The following is an 18,060-nucleotide window of genomic DNA, read 5'->3' on the forward strand; positions in this document are numbered from 1 at the left end:
TTAGGGAAAATTATGGAGTTGAGTGAGAACAGAAAGAGATGTCCATGTATGGTGTATGTAATTAAGATTATACTGGAACAGATAGAGGTAGGCGGGTGGGCGTGTGTGAATCTGCAGCCCTACATGCCAAGAACAGATGCATACAGGTAAGTAGCATTTTCCGTTCGAGGCGTATGGGCTGCAGATCACACACTAGTGCATTGATTGCATAGCAGTTCTCTCCCTTAGCGGCTAGTACCAGTATCTGTTGCAGTGGTTTGGAATAGTGTTTTGAGTACAGCCTGGCCCCACAGCAGCTTGTTGTTTTGCTTGCACATCTACACAGCAGTGTTTTGTGAATGTATGCGGTGTAGACCATGTAGCTGCTTTGCAGATATCATCTAATGGAATGTGCCCTAAAAATGCTATAGATGCCCCTAGTTTAAGGGTCGAGTGAGCCCTAGGGAGAATGGACAGAGCGCGTTTTGCTTTTCGGTAGCAAATTTGAATGCTTTTAACAATCCACCTTGCAATCCCAGTTTTTGAAATGGAATTACCTTTATGTGGAGGAGAAAAGGACACAAAAAGCTGTTTTGTTTTACGAAATGGCTTGGTCCTATCAATATAGTAGAGGGGAGCTCTTTTGACATCTAATGTATGGAGAGCTCTTTCAGCAACTGTTTGAGGTTGGGAGAAGAATACTGGCAACTCAATAGACTGATTGAGATGGAGCAGTTAAATGACTTTTGGAAGGAATTTGGGATTTGTCTTTAGAACCACCTTGTTGTGATGGAGTTTCAACAAGTGTTCTTGAATTGTTAATGCCTGGATCTCACTAACTCTTCTGAGTGAAGTAATAGCAATTAGAAAAGCAACTTTCCATGAAAGAAATTTTAATTCACACTTATGCAAGGGTTCAAATGGAGGACCCATAAGCCTAGTGAGAACAATGTTTAGATTCCATACAGCGGAGGGTGGTACCCTGGGAGGAATTATTCTTTTGAGGCCTTCCATGAAGGCTTTGATGGCAGGAACTCGGAATATTGACAGATGCTGTCTGTTTTGAAGGTAAGCTGTTATAGCAGCAAGATGTAATCTGATTGAGGAATATGCTAAATTGCATCTTTGTAGATGTAGCAAGTAGCATATGATATTTTGGATGGAAACATCCAGTGAGTTAATGTTAATATTGGTGCAATATATAATGAATATGCTACTTACCAGTATGCATCTGTTCTTGGCATGTAGGGCTGCTAACATTCATATCTATTGCATAGATCGCCGCCTAGTGTTGGGTCCGGATGATTGCACATTGTTGTCCTGGAAGAGTCTAAGTATCACGAGATAGGTGGCTCCTCCCCTGGACTACAGTGCGCATGGGCATCGACTCCATCCCCAGATTGTTTTTAGCCATTGCGGCAAAGATGGAGTATGACAGTGTTAAAGATGTCCATGCTAATGATTGAATGCAAGAAGCAATCTGCAGCTGCTACAGGCGCCGGGGAGGAGGGTGGGCGATATGAATGTTAGCAGCCCTACATGCCAAGAACAGATGCATACTGGTAAGTAGCATATTCAGTTCGAGGCATGTGGGCTGCTAAATTCATATCTATTGCATAGAATACATAGCAGTCCCTCCATTAACGGCGGCCGCCCGTGCCAGCTGCAGAAGTCTGAAATAGAGTCTTGAGAACAGCTTGTCCTACAGTTGCCTGCTGTTTGGAATGCACGTCTACGCAGTAATGTTTGGTAAACGTGTGTGGTGTGGACCACGTGGCTGCTCTGCAAATGTCTTCTAAAGGAATGTTTCCCAGGAATGCCATGGATGCTCCTAACTTGCGTGTGGAGTGTGCTGTGGGTGGGATCGTTAAAGTGCGTTTAGCTTTCTGATAGCAAATCTGAATACATTTAACGATCCACCTGGCTATTCCCGCTTTGGAAATGGGGTTGCCCTTGTGCTGAGCTGAAAAGGCAACGAATAGTTGTTGTGTCTTCCTAAATGGTTGTGTTCTGTCAATGTAGTACATCAACGCCCTCTTAACGTCTAAGGTATGGAGCATTCTTTCCGCTACCGTCTCCGGATTTGGAAAGAATGCGGGCAGTTCAATTGTCTGATTGACGTGAAAGTGTGACACCACCTTCGGAAGGAACTTGGGGTTAGTGCGGAGCACCACCCTGTTGGAATGAACCTGAATAAATGGCTCTTGGATTGTGAGCGCCTGTAGCTCACTAACACGTCTGAGAGACGTGATGGCAATGAGGAAAGCCACTTTCCATGTCAGGAATTGAATCTCACATGAATGTAGAGGCTCAAAGGGTGGACCCATCAACCTAGTGAGGACTACGTTGAGATTCCATACTGGAGCGGGTGGGGTCCTGGGAGGAATGACCCGCTTCAGCCCTTCTAGAAAAGCTTTAATGGCAGGCACCCTGAAAACAGAGAGGTGCTGCCTGTTCTGAAGATAAGCTGCTATGGCTGACAAGTGTATTCGAATGGAAGCGTACGCTAGATTGCATTTGTAAAGATGTAACAAGTAGCAAATGATGTTTGGAATGGATGCATCCAGCGGATTTATGTTATGCTCTGTACAGTAGATGACAAAACGCTTCCATTTCGCTGCATAGCAAGCTCGGGTAGTGGGCTTTCTTGCCTCTCTGATGATGTCCATGCATTCAGGAGGCAGATTAAGGTAGCCAAACTCTAGGACTTCAGGAGCCAGATCGCTAGATTGAGCTGTTGCGGGTCTGGATGCTGAATGTCGCCATGGTTCTGCGTCAAGAGCCTGGGTGTGAGGTGCAGCCTTTGATGCGGTACCACGGAAAGTTCTAGAAACGTGGTGTACCATGGATGGCGTGCCCACGTTGGAGCAACAAGGATGAGCGTCAGCGAGTGTTGCTTTAGCTTTCTTGCCACCAGCGGAATGAGAGGTGCTGGGGGAAAAGCGTACGCAAATCTGCCTGACCAGTTCATCCATATTGCAGTGCCTTGCGACTGTGGGTGAGGGAACCTGGCGGCAAAGCTTTGGCATTTTGCGTTTTCCTCTGTGGCAAACAGGTCTATCTCCGGATGACCCCACTGCTGGAAGTACGGGCGGAGTACTGATGGATGTATCGCCCACTCGTGCATTTGATGGCTGTACCTGCTGAGCAGATCCGCCATCTGGTTGTCCTTGCCCGGAAGGTGTTCCGCCATGAGGAAGATGTTCCTCTGAATGGCCCACTTCCACATGCTCTGAGCCAGATGAGACAGCTGTGGAGAGTGCGTACCCCCCTGCTTCTGGATGTAGTACATAGCCGTCATGTTGTCCGTCCGGATCAACACGACCTTGTTGCACAAATGTACTTTGAAGGACTTTAACGCCAGAAAGATCGCCATCAACTCCAGACAGTTGATGTGCATCTTCTTTTGCTGTGTCGTCCATAGTCCCTGCACCGTGTAGTGGAGCACATGAGCCCCCCAACCCTGGAGAGATGCGTCCGTCGTGAGGATGATCTGTGGTACAGGCTCTTGGAACGGTCGGCCCTTGCAAAGGTTGTGTGGATTCCACCAATGCAGAGAGTTGTATGCCCGACCGGTTACCAACACTAGGTCTTTCAACTGTCCATGAACCTGCGTCCACTGATGCGCTAGACATTCTTGGAGCGGACGCATATGCAGTCTTGCGTGCGGGACTATGGAGATGCAGGAGGCCATCATGCCTATCAACTGCATAAACACTCTCGCTGGGAGTGAGTGTTGGGGTCTGAACCTCTGGATTAGCGACTGGATGTTGTGGATCCTCGCTGGGTTTGGCTGTGCTTTGGCAACCAGAGTATTTATGGTCGCGCCCAGATACTGCCGCACGTGGGCTGGCTGGAGGTGCGACTTTGGATAGTTTAACGAGAACCCCAGACTGTGAAGGAGGTGAATAGTGTGGGACATGTCCGCGGCGCACTGTTGTTCCGACTTGGCCTGAACGAGCCAGTCGTCTAGGTAAGGGTAGACATGTATGTTCTGTCTCCTGAGGTGCGCCGCCACGGTCGCCAGACACTTTGTGAACACTCTGGGGGCAGTGGTCACTCCGAAGGGTAGGACCTTGAACTGGTAATGCCTGTTCTGTATGGTAAACCTGAGGTACTTCCTGTGGGCTGGGTGGAGTGGTATGTGAAAATAAGCATCCTTGAGGTCCAAGGTTGCTAGGAAGTCTCCCTGGTTTAGTAGTGGAAGAACCTGTTGTAGCGTCAACATGTGAAAATGTTCTGAGAGTATGTATAGATTGAGGGGGCGTAGGTCCAGAATGGGTCTGAGTGAGCCGTCCTTCTTTGGTATTAAGAAGTACAGGGAATAAACCCCTGTGCCTTCGTCTTCCACTGGCACGAGCTCTATTGCTCCTTTTTGCAGCATTACGAGAACCTCCTGCTGCAACAAGTGCAAGTGCTCTGCTGACATAGGACGTTGCCTTGGGGGTATGTTGGGGGGAGTGGACGTTAACTCCAAACAATACCCGAACTGGATAAGCTCCCTTACCCACCTGTCTGTGGTGATGTTTCTCCAGACTGGCAGGAACTGTTGGAGTCTCCCCCCGACAGGTGTTGGATGGTCGGGAGGCAGTGACAGGGAGTCACTGTTTGTTGGCAGCAGAGGAACGGGAAGTATTGTTGCCTCTGCCTCTGCCCTTGGCGCTGTTTCCTCTGTAACCACCTCTATTCTGTTTGGGGTAAGAGGCCCTGGCGCCTCCTCTATGGAAACTTGTCTGCTGTGCCAAGTGCCCTCTGGCAACACCTCTTGTACCTGAGCGACGAAAAGTGTTGCCCCTGTATTGCTGAGACTGAAGTGCACCCATGGACTTAGCCGTCTCAGTGTCTTTTTTAATCTTCTCAAGGGTGGTGTCAACCTCCGGGCCAAACAGTCTGTCTGGATTGACGGGTTGGTTGAGGATAGTTGTTTGGATCTCGGGCTTGAACCCTGAGATGCGGAGCCATGCCTGACGTCTCAACATAACACTAGTGTTCACCGCCCGTGCAGCTGTATCTGCAACATCAAGCGCACATTTAATCGCAGCATTAGAAATGAGCTTGCCCTCTTGGATCAACATTTCAGCTCCTTCTTTGAACTGGTCTGGAAGGTGTTGCAAAAGCTGTTCCAAGGTGTCATAATGCGCCCTATCATATCTAGCCAACAGGGCTTGTGTATTGGATATGCGCCATATGTTTGCTGCCTGTGCTGCCACCCTTTTGCCCCCTGCCTCTAGCACTTTAGACTCTTTGTCCGGGGGAGGAGCTTCACCCGTCGTCTGTGAATTCGCCCTCTTGCGGGCATTGGAGACGACCAAAGAGTCTAGAGGCAACTGGCCTCGTATATAAGCAGGGTCCCTAGGTGCCGGTCTGTATTTCTTCTCTATACGTGGGTTGACCACCCGTGCCCTGGTGGGTTCCTTGAAAATGTCAGTGGCATGTTTGAGAACCCCTTTAAGCATTGGCAGTGTTTTAACAGTCTTTTCCGATGCAGAGAATGTATCAAACAAAAAGTCAACTTCCACAGGGTCGGCATGCATCTCCACTTTGTGATTGGCAGCCGCCCGTTCAATTAAGGCATTAAATGCCGCTGAGTCTTCAGGAAGGAAAAGTTTTTATTCCATAAAGCTGTGGGTCACCAACCACCTGTTGGTCACCCTGGTCACCAGTGTCTATCCATGAGTCCTGCTGCTCATCAGGGTCATTATTGGCAGGGAAGTTATACTCTTCATTATGTTCATTTCCAACCCCATCTGAGTAAGTGGGTGAAGGTGTTGGACTCCTCCTAGGCTGTTGAGGAATGGTTTCCACAAGCTTTGGAGTATCCGGTGCAGGCCTTTTCTTTTTTAGAGGGATTACATAGGAGTCCACCGGCTGGGATGTAATTTTCCTCTTGTATAGCATTAATTTGCCTGTGTCGGCGTCGATAAAATGCTCCGAATCGTCGTCCTGCGAAAGTGGCCGAGCAGAGCTACCAGCACGCTGAGTCTGTCGCAGCCCCTCCGAGTCATCGGGCACCGTACGCGGTGCGAAAGCCTTCGGCGCCACCTTCGGCGGCAGAGTATAGAGGATTGGCGTTGAAGTTTTCTTCGGCGGAACAGCCGCCGTCGGTACCAAGGGCGTTTTCGGCTCCGACGTCTTGTCCCGTATCCTCTTCAGGGAGTCCGCGACCTGCTTAGTAAAAGAAGCGGACGGCTTTGTCGATCCGACCGAGGGCCTCGATCCACCACCAGGTGATGATCCGAGCGTCGACGACTTCTGTTTGGGCGCGGACGCACCCTCGACAGCAAGGGCCCGGTCCCCCGTCTTGCCCTTCGGCGTCGACGCCGCCGGCTTCGGATCGGCAGATTTTTCCCTTTGCGTCGTGGTTGCAGACTTCGGCTCGGCGGCCTTCGCCGACGCCACTTCGACTGGCCGTTTGCCTGTAGGCGCGGTAGTCTTGGGTGAAGGTTTCTCGACAGTCTTCTTCGACGCCGACTCCACGACCTTACTCGACACATGCTCGACGACCTTCTTCGAGCCGGCCTCCTTGGCCCCTTTGGGTGCCTTTTCGTGTACGACTGCCTTTTTCGGCATCGAAGCCTCCGAAGACGACGGTTTCGAAGTTGTCTCTGCCGCCTTCGGTTTCGATGGTGTGTCGGCCATCTTAGAAGAAGTCGAAGCCGATGGTTTCGGTTTCGTTTTCTGTAATGGAGGCTCCGCCGAAATGTCTGTAGCCGGGCCAGAAGGCGGGGCGAGGACTTAGGTTGAGGGTCGTGGGTAAGGCCGAGTGGCGATCCCGTGACCTGAGCCTTAGTTATTGTACGGACGGGGCATAGCTCTTCCTCCGAGCTATCTTCCGCGGCCCCATAAACTTCCTCATCGTCCCCTACCTCCTCGACGTATTCGTCTAGGTCCAGGCCCTCAACGGCTTCTCCGTAGTCGGCCTCGACCTCCGCCGACGGAGGCGAGATCTGAAGCTGAAGCTCTTGCTCGTCTGCTTCGGGGTCGTTGAAGATGTCCAAAGGTGCCGGTGCCGATCGCTGGGCCTCGAGGCGCGCAACGCGCCGAATCTGGAGCGTCTTCTTCGACCGGAACTTCGAACAGGCCATACAGTTGGCCTCGTTGTGGTCCGGCGACAGGCACTTGTTGCATACAGGATGCACGTCGATGTGTGGGTACTTCGAACCGCACACGGGACACTTTTTGAACGGACTTCGTTCCATTGTAGTTTCGTCGGGGTCTTGCTGCGTCGACAGGGCCTCGATGACCGAAGAGTCAGCCGACTCTCCAGATATCCGACTCGAAGAGTTGGAACTAACACGAGACCGAACGCGAACAATACCGACGAGGTACCGAAGGCCTTTTGGCCTTAAAGAAATTGTTTTATCGATTCCGAACAGGAGACGTCGAAATCACATCCGAACCCAATGGCGGAAAAAAACAATCTGGGGATGGAGTCGATGCCCATGCGCACTGTAGTCCAGGGGAGGAGCCACCTATCTCGTGATACTTCGAAGACTCTTCCAGGACAACAATGTGCAATCATCCGGACCCAACACTAGGCGGCGATCTATGCAATAGATATGAATTTAGCAGCCCACATGCCTCGAACCAAACCTTTTCCACTTGGCTGCATAGCATGCCCTAGTGGTGGGACGTCTAGCTTCTTTGATAACATTTATGCAATCAGGTGGGAGATTGAGATATCCAAATTCTAAGACCTCAGGAGCCAAGTAGCTAGGTTGAGCTGCATGGGATCTGGATGCATGATCTCTCCATGGTTCTGTGTTAGCAGGTGTGGAGAGAGTTTTAGTTTCTGATGTGGTACCACAGTTGTCTTGCCCAGGTTGGTGCAATGAGAATCAATGTGAGGGAGTGTTGCTGCAGCTTGCGCACCACTAACCGGATGAGTGGGAGAGGCGGAAAAGCGTACGCAAATCTGTCTGACCAACTCATCCATATTGCATTGCCTTTGGACAATGGGTGTGGATACTTGGCGGCAAAGACTGGGCATTTGAAGTTGAGGTGTGTGGTGAACAGATCAATTTCTGGCTGTCCCCACTGTTTAAAGAAAGGTTGAAGAACTTGCGGATGAAGTTCCCACTCGTGAATCTGTTGTCTCTGAACGACTGAACAGATCCGCAACCTGATTGTGAACACCTGGTAGATGTTCTGCCAATAAGAAGATTTTCTGAGGAATATCCCACCTCAATATGCTCTGCGCCAGCCGGGAGAGCTGTAAGGAGTGTGTTCCTCCCTGCTTTTGGATGTAGTACATGGCTGTCATATTGTCGGTGCGGACTAACACAGCCTTGCCTGATAGGTAATGTTTGAAAGATTTTAGAGCTAGAAAATGGCTAGCAACTTCAGATGGTTTATGTGGAGTAGCTTTTGCTGCGGTGTCCACCTGCCCTGTACTGTGTGCTGTGCCAAATGAGCTCCCCAGCCGGTGAGGGATGCATCTGTGGTTAGCACCACCTGTGGAACTGGCTCTATGAACGTCCGTCTCTTGGAAAGACAGCGATATGTCCGGCCGTCCACCACCACCAGATCTGTTAATTGACCTTGAGCCTGGTTCCGTTGGCTTGCTATGCACTCTTGCAGGGGGCGCATTTAGAGTCTTGCGTGCGGTACTATGAAGATGCAAGACCCCATCATTCTGATTAGTTGCATGAACACTCGAGCTGGCAGTGAGTGCTGTGGTTGAAATTTTTGTATAAAAGCTTGCATACTTTGTATTCTTGCTAGATTGGGTGATGCAAGTGCTTTGGATGTATCTATTGTGGCACCTAGATACTGTTGAGACAGGGATGGTTGGAGATGTGACTTTGTGTGGTTTACACTGACCCCGAGCTTGTGTAACAAATGAATAGTCTGGTGCGTGTGCTGCACGCACTGGAGGTATGACTTGGCTTTTATTAGCCAGTCGTCGAGATATGGGAAGAAATGGATGTTCTCCCTTCTCAAGTGTGCTGCTACTACGACAAGACACTTTGTGAAAACTCGAGGTGCTATAGTTACTCCGAAAGGAAAGACCTTGAATTGGTAATGCTGCCCGTCCAGTACAAATTGAAGGTATTTTCGGTGAGCTTGATGGATGGGAATGCGAAAGTAGGCGTCCTTGAGATCTAGGGTAGCAAGGAAGTCGCCTTGTTTTAACAGAGGAAGGACCTGCTGTAATGTGACCATATGGAAGTGGTCGGACTGTATGCAAAGATTTAGGGGTCTCAGGTCTAATATAGGTCAGAGGGAGACGTCCTTTTGGGGAATAAGGAAATATAGGGAGTAAACTCCTGTGTTTTGATGGTGTACTGGAACTGGTTCTATTGCATTTTTTTGCAGTAGAGTGGCCACTTCTTGTTTTAGGAGTGTGAGATGTTCTTGTGACATGGGGCGCTGTCTGGGTGGTATTGTTGGAGGAGTAGAAGTGAGCTCCAGGCAATAACCGGACTGAACTATTTGTCTCACTCACCTGTCTGTTGTGATGGAATTCCAGACAGGTAGGAACTGTTGTAATCTCCCCCAACGGGAGTGGAATGGTCTGGGGGAAGGGGAGGGAAATCACTGTTGGGGAGTGGAGGCAGTACGGGTGTTGTTACCTCTGCCTCTACCTTTAGTGTTGTTGCCTCTGTATCCCCCTCTGTAATAGCCTCTATTGGGGGAGGATTGGATGGGGTAGGAACTGTTGTAATCTCCCCCAACGGGAGTGGAATGGTCTGGGGGAAGGGGAGGGAAATCACTGTTGGGGAGTGGAGGCAGTACGGGTGTTGTTACCTCTGCCTCTACCTTTAGTGTTGTTGCCTCTGTATCCCCCTCTGTAATAGCCTCTATTGGGGGAGGATTGGATGGGTGATTTGTAAGAAGAGGAGGCGGTATCCATTGGAAAAATTCTGGAGGCGCCCCTGTAAGAGGAGCGAAGAAAGGACGCTCTGGGAGTTTGACTTTGTAAAGCTCCCATGGACTTTGCAGTGTCAGTATCCTTCTTCATTTTATCTAGTGAAGGATCAACTGTAAGACCAAAAAGATGTTGCTGGTCAAAAGGTTGATTAAGAATATTGGTATGTACCTCTGGTTTAAAACCAGAAATGCGCAGCCAGGCTTGTCTACGTAACAGTATGCCAGTATGTATTGCCCTTGAGGCTGTATCAGCAGCATCCAAAGCACAACGGATGGAAGTATTAGTGATTACCTTACCCTATTGTATTAAGTCAGAAGCCCTGGTCTTATATTTGTCTGGCAAATGTTGCATAAGGGTTTCAAGCTCATCGTAGTGAGCACTATCATATCTTGCCAAGAGAGCTTGGGTGTTGCCAATTCTCCAGACGTTGGCAGCCTGAGATGTTATGCGTTTGCCTGAAGCATCTAAAAGTTTGGACTCTTTATCAGGGGTTGGAGCATTCCCTGATGTCTGTGAATTAGCTCTTTTTCTGGCATTTGAGACCACTAATGAGTCTAATGGTAACTGGCCTTTGATATAGGCTGGGTCAGTGGAGCGGCTTTATACTTTTTCTCTAACCTGGGATTAATTACCCTGGGCCTGACTGGGTCTTTAAATACCTCAGGTGCATGTTTTACAACCCCATTAAGCATTGGTAAAATGGTTGTGATTTTATGTGAAGGCAATAATGTGTCCATGAGGAAGTTGTCCTCCACTGGGTCAGTGTGTAGATAGACCCCATGAAAAGTTGCTGCTCTATGAATGAGTTGTGTGAACCCTATAGTGTAATCTGGAGGAGATGGCCTAGAAAGGTATGCGTCATCTTGCGGTAGATCGGAGGCATCTGGTGCATTGTAATCCTCCCAAGGATCATCTGATGGCCTAAGAATATTATCTGGGTCATCTAGGGGTTGCTCATCTTCTATCCCACCTGAGTAGTCATCCTCATCATCATCTGCTGGTGCAGGGCTGTGTGGGATGAATGGTGAATGTGCAGGGGAAATGTCAAAGTCTGGTAGCTGTGGAAGTGGTGGAGGTACCCTATTAGGAGAAGTTTGATCATGCTTTTTGAGAGGGACTGGAGGTGTGGGGGGAGGGTCCTATTTTCTTTTAGCAGGCACAGTAATGAAATGTCCAGTCTTTGGATGATTAAGAAGAGTCTTTTGTTTTGGATCTGGATGGAAAAGCTCTTCTGTAGAAGCATCCTTTTTCGGCACCGACTTTTCTTGCTTGGGGCCGAGTTGTTTAGAAGGTTTAGCAGCGTCTATTACAGTCTTTGGAGCAGATTTTGGTTTTGGTTCCGAAGACTTGTGTTCAGAAGCAGTCTTCGGCTCATGTTTTTTGTTCGGATCGGATGTTTTCGGATCCGGAGTAATTGGTTCAGAACTGTGTTTTGGGTTGACGACTTTAGGGGCCGAAGTATGTTTCGGTGCCAAAGTGGCCTTTGGTTGGATCGGTTTCGGTACCGGAGTTGTTTTCGGTTCGATAGTTTTCGGTGTGGAAATTGGTTTCGGTGAAGAGCTTGTTTTCGGCTCGACCAATTTGGGTACCGAGGTTTGCTTCGGTGCCGGAGTTAGTTTTGGTTTAAGGACTTTTTGTTTCTCAAGACCGACAGGCTGACTTGAGCCCGAGTCGCCTAGAGGCTTCTTGGTAGTTTTCGTTGCCGAACCCGAAGGCGGGGCGTCAAAAGTTTATTATTGGTGTGCACCTGGACCCGAAGGTGGAGGTGGAACCGAAGCCTGGCCCGGTGTAGGGGTGTGAGCAGGGTCGACATTTGTACTCGCGACCTGTTGACCAGCTGGAATGGGATTGTCATTGTCTGCTTGTTCTTCGGCTCCGAAAGCTGAATCCTCTGCTTCGGAAACATCGAAGTTTTCCTGCTGTTGTTCTTCGGACTCTAGATCGATTGAAGTTACGTCTATGATGAGATCTGGTGTCGATGAAGAGAATTGTGCCTTGACTCTTCGAGCTCGACGGTCCCTGATAGTTTTCTTGGACCGGAACGAAGCACAGGCCTGGCAATCTCGGCTCTCATGCTCTGGGACAAGCACAGCTTGCACACCTCATGTAGATCAGTGTGGGGAAATTTGTGTCCACACTGAGGGCACTTCTTGAAGGGTGTTCTTTCCATGAAACAAAGGCCCAATGGCGGAGTTGGGCCCAACGGCCCGAAGATCGCCGGAATCGAGAAGTGCAGGATTCTTCGACGAGAGTATGAAGGTAAGTGCGTTCGAAGACTATACCGACGGTACAAATGAAAGAATGGGCGTCTATAGAAGATCGGTAACAGGACCAAGCGACAAACAGATCTGAGCCCGATGGCGGAAAAAAACAATCTGAAGATGGAGTCGAATCCCATGCGCACTATGCTCCAGAGAAGGAGTCATCTACCACACAAAGACTCTTCCAGGACAACAACAAAGTGTAATCATCCGGGCACACCACCAGATGGCGACCTATGCACTACTGTATGATCTGCAGGCCATATGCCTCGAACCAGCTTCTTCCTAAGTTGTCTGAGGAGGACAGGGGGAATCTGAGTGAGGTGTTGGTGGATTCTCAAGCTGCAGCTCGCCAGGTTATCTAATCTGGTCTGGATACCGCGGATTCTGTTGCCAAAGTAATAGGTTCATCCATTGCGACAAGGAGGCACGCATGGTTAAGATCTTCTGGGTTATCTCCTGATGTGTAGGCTGCTCTTGCTGCTCTTATTGATTGGCCACTTGATGGGTCCAAGCTTTTTGGTGAAAAGGCGGACTCTGCCCTACAAAGATTTAAGGACAGTAAGGCAACGGCAAGGTCTTTGGGTCTGCAGACTCAGACAAGAGGCTATGGCTATAAATGTTACCATGGCATTGGGAGGTCTTCCTTTCGTTGGTCCAAACAGTCTCAGCAGCAGCAGAACCCCTTGTATAAGAGCTACAGGAGTAAAGGCAGAGTTCGCCTTCGTGGAACTGGGCGTCAATCTTCTTCCTCTTCCTCCTCTACCTCCCCAACCCCTCCTGGTAATGCAGGAGAGCATCCCTAGATCCTCCATCCTGGATCATGTGGGTCACGTGGGACGCCGGCTTACCCATTTTCTACAAGATTGGAAATTAATCACTTCGGAACTTTGGGTTTTAGATCTGGTAGAAATGGGTACGCCCTTCCTTTCAGGGAATTCCCTCCTCCTTACCCTCCTTGCCAGGTGTTTTGCACAGAGGATCATTTGCTTCTCCTTCAGAAGGAGGTTCTTACCCTGTTACAAAAAGGTGCGATATAGGTGGTTTCGGAGCAGGAAAGGGGTCAGGGTTGCTACTCCCGGTATTTCCTGATCCCCAAGAAGGATGGCAGGTTAAGTCTTATCCTGGACCTTAGAATCTTGAATCTGTTTCTCAAGCAGGAGAGGTTCAACATGTTCACTATAGCACAGGTTCTTCAGGCGCTGCAGCAAGAGGACTGGATGGTGTCCATCAACATACAGGATGTGTATTTCAACACCCCAATCCTGAAGTCGCGCAGGAAGTATCTCAGTTTTATGGTTCGGTCGCAACACTACCAGTTTGTGGTCCTTCCGTTTGGTTTTACTACCGCACCTAGATTCTTCACCAAGGTGATGGCAGTGGTGGCTGCCCATCTCAGGAGGTCGGAGATTCCAGTTTTCCACTACCTGGACGACTGGCTGTTGAAGGTAGAGTCTCCGGAGATGGTGAGTCATCATCTGCAGGTTACAACCCAGTTGTTGTACAAGTTGGGTTTTTCGATAAATGTACCCAAGTCTCACCTGGTGCCCTCTCAGCGCAACCTGTTCATAGGTGCAGTACTGGATACCACTGTGTGTCGGGCATTCCCTCCTCCGCAAAGCATTCGACATTCAGGAAATGATTCCCTTGTTTTACAATGTAGCGGTTGTTCCGGTTCTGTAGGTCCTCCGACTGCTCGGTCTGTTCGCTTCCTGCATCCTGTTGGTCAACCATGCACGCTGGCACATGAGGGCGCTCCAGTGGTGTCTCCGCAGGCAGTGGTATCAACACAACGGAGATCTCAGGGAGTCAGTCAGGATCTCCAGAGAAGCGGCAGCGGATCTGTCTTGGTGGAGTGTGGAGGGCAATCTGTCTCAAGGAAAGCCCTTCCATCTTCCTCATTCGGTGGCCACAGTGATTAAGGATGCCTCTACCCTAGGGTGGGGTGCTCATCTGGAGGATCTGGAGATCAAGGGTCTTTGGTCTCCAGAGGAAGGTATACAACCTTTACAACGCAACTTTTACAACGCACTACCATTACAACGAAACTTTTACAACGCAACATCCATTACAACGCATGCTTTTACAACGTAGTCATTACAACGCACGACACTACAACGCATGCCCTTACAACGCAGTCATTACAACGCATACCATTACAACGCATAGCATTACAACACATAGTACCCTTACACTATCCAACACTTACCCTACTGTTGCACCCCCTGTAGTTAGAATAGTAATTTTTACCCCTACACTATCCAACACTTACCCTACTGTTGCACCCCCTGGAGTTAGAATAGTAAATTTTACCCCTACACTATCCAACACTTACCTTACATGCAATGCAATGTAATGCAATGTAATGGTATGCGTTGTAAATGTAGTATGCGTTGTAGTGGAATGCGTTGTAAAGGTAGTTTCAAAGAATTCGTAGTAGTGGCATGCGTTGTAATGGTGTGCGTTGTAATGGATGTTGCGGTGTAAAAAATGCGTTGTAAAGGTAGGCGTTGTAAAAGTATGTGTTGTAACGTCATACATTCCAGAGGAAGGGTTGCTTCACATCAACCTTTTGGAATTGCGGGCCATACGTTTGGCGCTCAAGGCCTTTCTACCTTCCCTCCGCGGTCAGTCGGATCAAGTCCTGACGGACAACACTGCCGCGATGTGGTATGTCAACAAGCAGGGAGCAGTAGGGTCATACCGTCTCTGCAGAGAGGCGTTGCGGCTCTGGTCCTGGGATCAGGACCATCGGAGTTGTTTGATGGCAAATCATCTGGCCGGGGTGTTGAACATGTGTGTAGAAAGTCTCAGTCTGCAGTTCTCTGCCGACCACGAGTGGAGGCTTCATCCAGAGGTAGTTCGACACATCTTCCAGACGTGGGGAACTCCCCTGGTGGACCTGTTTGCCACTCTCGCGAACGCGCACTGCCAGTCATTCTGAAGTCTCCAGTTTCCGAGGCAGGGAGCGTTGGAGGACTCGTTTGAGTTGAGTTGGAGCTTGCAACTCCTTTACGCGTTTCCTCCCATACCCTTGATTCCTCTGGTTCTGAGGAAGATTCGCCAAGACCCAACCCAAGTTATATTGATCGCCCCGGATTGACCAAGAAGGGTGTGGTACACGGACCTTCTTCACCTCTCATCGCACCCTCCGCTCCGTCTCCCTTTCAGGGCAGACCTCCTCTCTCAGATGGAGGGGCAGGGTCTACACCCCCACCTCCAGAGCCTGCACCTTCATGCCTGGAGATTGAACGAGGCAACCTGAATTCTTTTTCTCTCCCGCCTGACGTGGTGGATGTTATTTTATCAGCCAGGCGACAATCCACCAAGTTGATCTACTCCTACAGGTAGTTGAAATTTGTTAGATGGTGTGGAGAGAAATCTATTGATCCTTTGAAAGCGCATCTTTCTGATGATCTTTTTTTCCCCTTCATTTGGCTCAGCAGGGTTGTGCTGTGGCCACTAATAAAGGATATTCGTCTGGTGTGTCGGCATTTCTTTGTTTGCCCGATCAGCCTTCTCTTTTTAAGTCTCCAATAGTCTTAAGGTTCATTAAGGGGCTTACTAACATGTTTCCGCCCACTCCTTTTATTAGGCCCCAGTGGGATTTAAATCTGGTGTTAACTTTTTTAATGGGTTCCACGTTTGAACCTATGCATAGTTGTCCTTTGAGACTACTGACATTCAAAACGGTCTTTCTAGTGGCTATCACTTCGGATAGGAGGGTGAGTGAGCTTCAGGCTTTGAGTTCAAAGCCTTCTTTTCTGACCATACATGCTGAAAGGATGGCACTCAGGACAAGGGCTGCTTTTCTGTCTAAGGTGGTAACTCCCTTCCAACTAGGACAATCCATTACGGTGCCTACTTTCTATCCTCCCCCTTCCAAGGAGGAGGAGAGGCTTCATAGTTTGGATCCAAAGAGGGCGATTAGTTTCTATTTGGATAGAACAAAGGACTTCCGTCAAGATGATCAGCTCTTTGTTGGATATGCTGGTCTTATGAAGGGCAAGGCAGTGCACAAGCCCACTTTATCCAGGTGGATCATCTTGTACATCAAGATATGCTACTCCCTGGCTGGTAAGGAGCATCCTGTAGGCATTAAAGCTCATTCCACCAGGGCTTAATCATCTACTTCTGCCTTGTCCAGGGGTGTTCCTGTGTTGGACATCTGTAAAGCCGCAACTTGGGCCTCCCTCCACACTTTCGCGAAGCATTACTGCCTGGATTCCGAGGTGAGGAGGGACGGACATTTTGCGTGCTCGGTTATCCAAGACTTTTTGGTATAGAAGGGTGGACACCCTCCTCCGGGGGTTGGACTGCTGTGAGAATCTATTCATAATGTGAGGAATCACAGGCAGATGTATCCATCAGAAGAACAAGTTACTTACCTTCGGTAACGCTTTTTCTGGTGGATACAGTATCTGCCTGTGGATTCCTCACTGACCCACCCACCTCCCCGTTGTCCACCCTTTTATACCTTAAAAAGGAGTTATTGGTTATTTTGATGATTTTATGTATTCATACTTTATTATTATGTCTATATGTGGACTTATTTGAGATGTAGCTTTCTTTGCTTTCCTATTTCAATTTACGCGGAGTGTATTTGTGTGACTTTAGTGTACTATGTATACATTGTCTCTATGGTCAGTCTGCCCGTTTTGCTCAGTGGCAAGGAAAAAATGGGTGGAACTGACGTCATCACGCCGATGTGGTCCTCTTATGGCTCCTGTGACGTCATGTGCAGCCGCTTGCGGAGCCATGGCATTGTGACGACCTCGTGGGCGTGGAGAGCTGGGGAAAAATTTCCGCGGAATGCTGGCGCAGGGGATTTTCATAAGGTTAGGAATCCACAGGCAGATACTGTATCCACCAGAAAAAGCGTTACTGAAGGTAAGTAACTTGTTCTTTGGTGCCTCAACTCCAAACATGAGTTGGTGTTGAGTGACTGCTGCACAAAGATGAACTGTAAGCCCATCCACGACCGGAAAAGCCAAAGTCGCTGAACTCTGCAAGTTGTAGAGAAAAAGGTCCCAGTCAAAGTCAATGGGTGCAGACGTGCACTGGCTCCCAAGGCCGATCTCACGACTGGTCACCATTGGAGTCGCCAGGGGTCAGGGAAGTTAATTAAAATAAAAACCACAGGAAATCCAAGCATGAGTCTCTGTTGTCATACCACCATCATTGGGAGTCATGCAATGCCCTGGGTACCTTGAGGCTGCAGTTGTTTCCTCACATCGGAAATGCTTCCGCTCCTGATCTCTCCTGATACCATAGGATCAGTGATGCCACAACAGCTCTGCGAGTGGAGAAAAGCCATGGATAAAATCTGCAGTACTCCTCTGGGTCCATCTGGAGCACCTTCAGGCCCTTAGTGTCCGAGGTGGCCCCCAGTTGGGTTAGTGCCAGCAGATTTGTTGCGGGTTGTGCTACTCAAACTCAACCTCAGGCTGGCATCTGCTTCAAGCTCGGCTCTCCCAACACCAACCCCAGCACAACATCCCACACCAAGCTCAGCTCTGCGATTGATGCTACCAGCACATGTCTCAACGCTGGCACCGACATCACTGATGCTGAAAGAGGGCCAATACAGTTACCCTGGGATCCATCTTCCACTAATACCAAGGACCCAAACATGACACGATCACACCCAGAGACATAAAATCCATATGACAATGAGGATGATGAGGACGACACTGGAGAGGACAATGCCACTTATGATGAAGGCAAGAGCTTTGATGACTTACAGGATGCCAGTGGTCTGGACACCTCTACAGATATTGGCCTTTCATCCCCAAACTCTGCTCTGTGAACAGATGAATCTGCCTCCTTAGCCCAGGTGATTAGGAGGGCGGCAAAGATTTTGAACCTTACTCTGCCCACAGAGGAAGTTAAAGTGAATACCCTCACTGAGGTCCTCAAAAGCTTCCCTGCGATTCCCAAAACAGA

General features: G+C 49.2%; 1 protein-coding gene across 2 annotated transcripts in view; it reads right to left on the bottom strand.

Moving 5' to 3' along the window:
• Positions 1-18,060, bottom strand: part of POLR3H (RNA polymerase III subunit H) — a 182,010-nt gene that overhangs the window by 43,264 nt on the left and 120,686 nt on the right. The gene's annotated exons all lie outside the window — the stretch shown is intronic.

Source organism: Lissotriton helveticus, chromosome 1_1 (genome assembly GCF_964261635.1).
Source record: "Lissotriton helveticus chromosome 1_1, aLisHel1.1, whole genome shotgun sequence".
Lineage (NCBI taxonomy): Eukaryota > Metazoa > Chordata > Amphibia > Caudata > Salamandridae > Lissotriton > Lissotriton helveticus.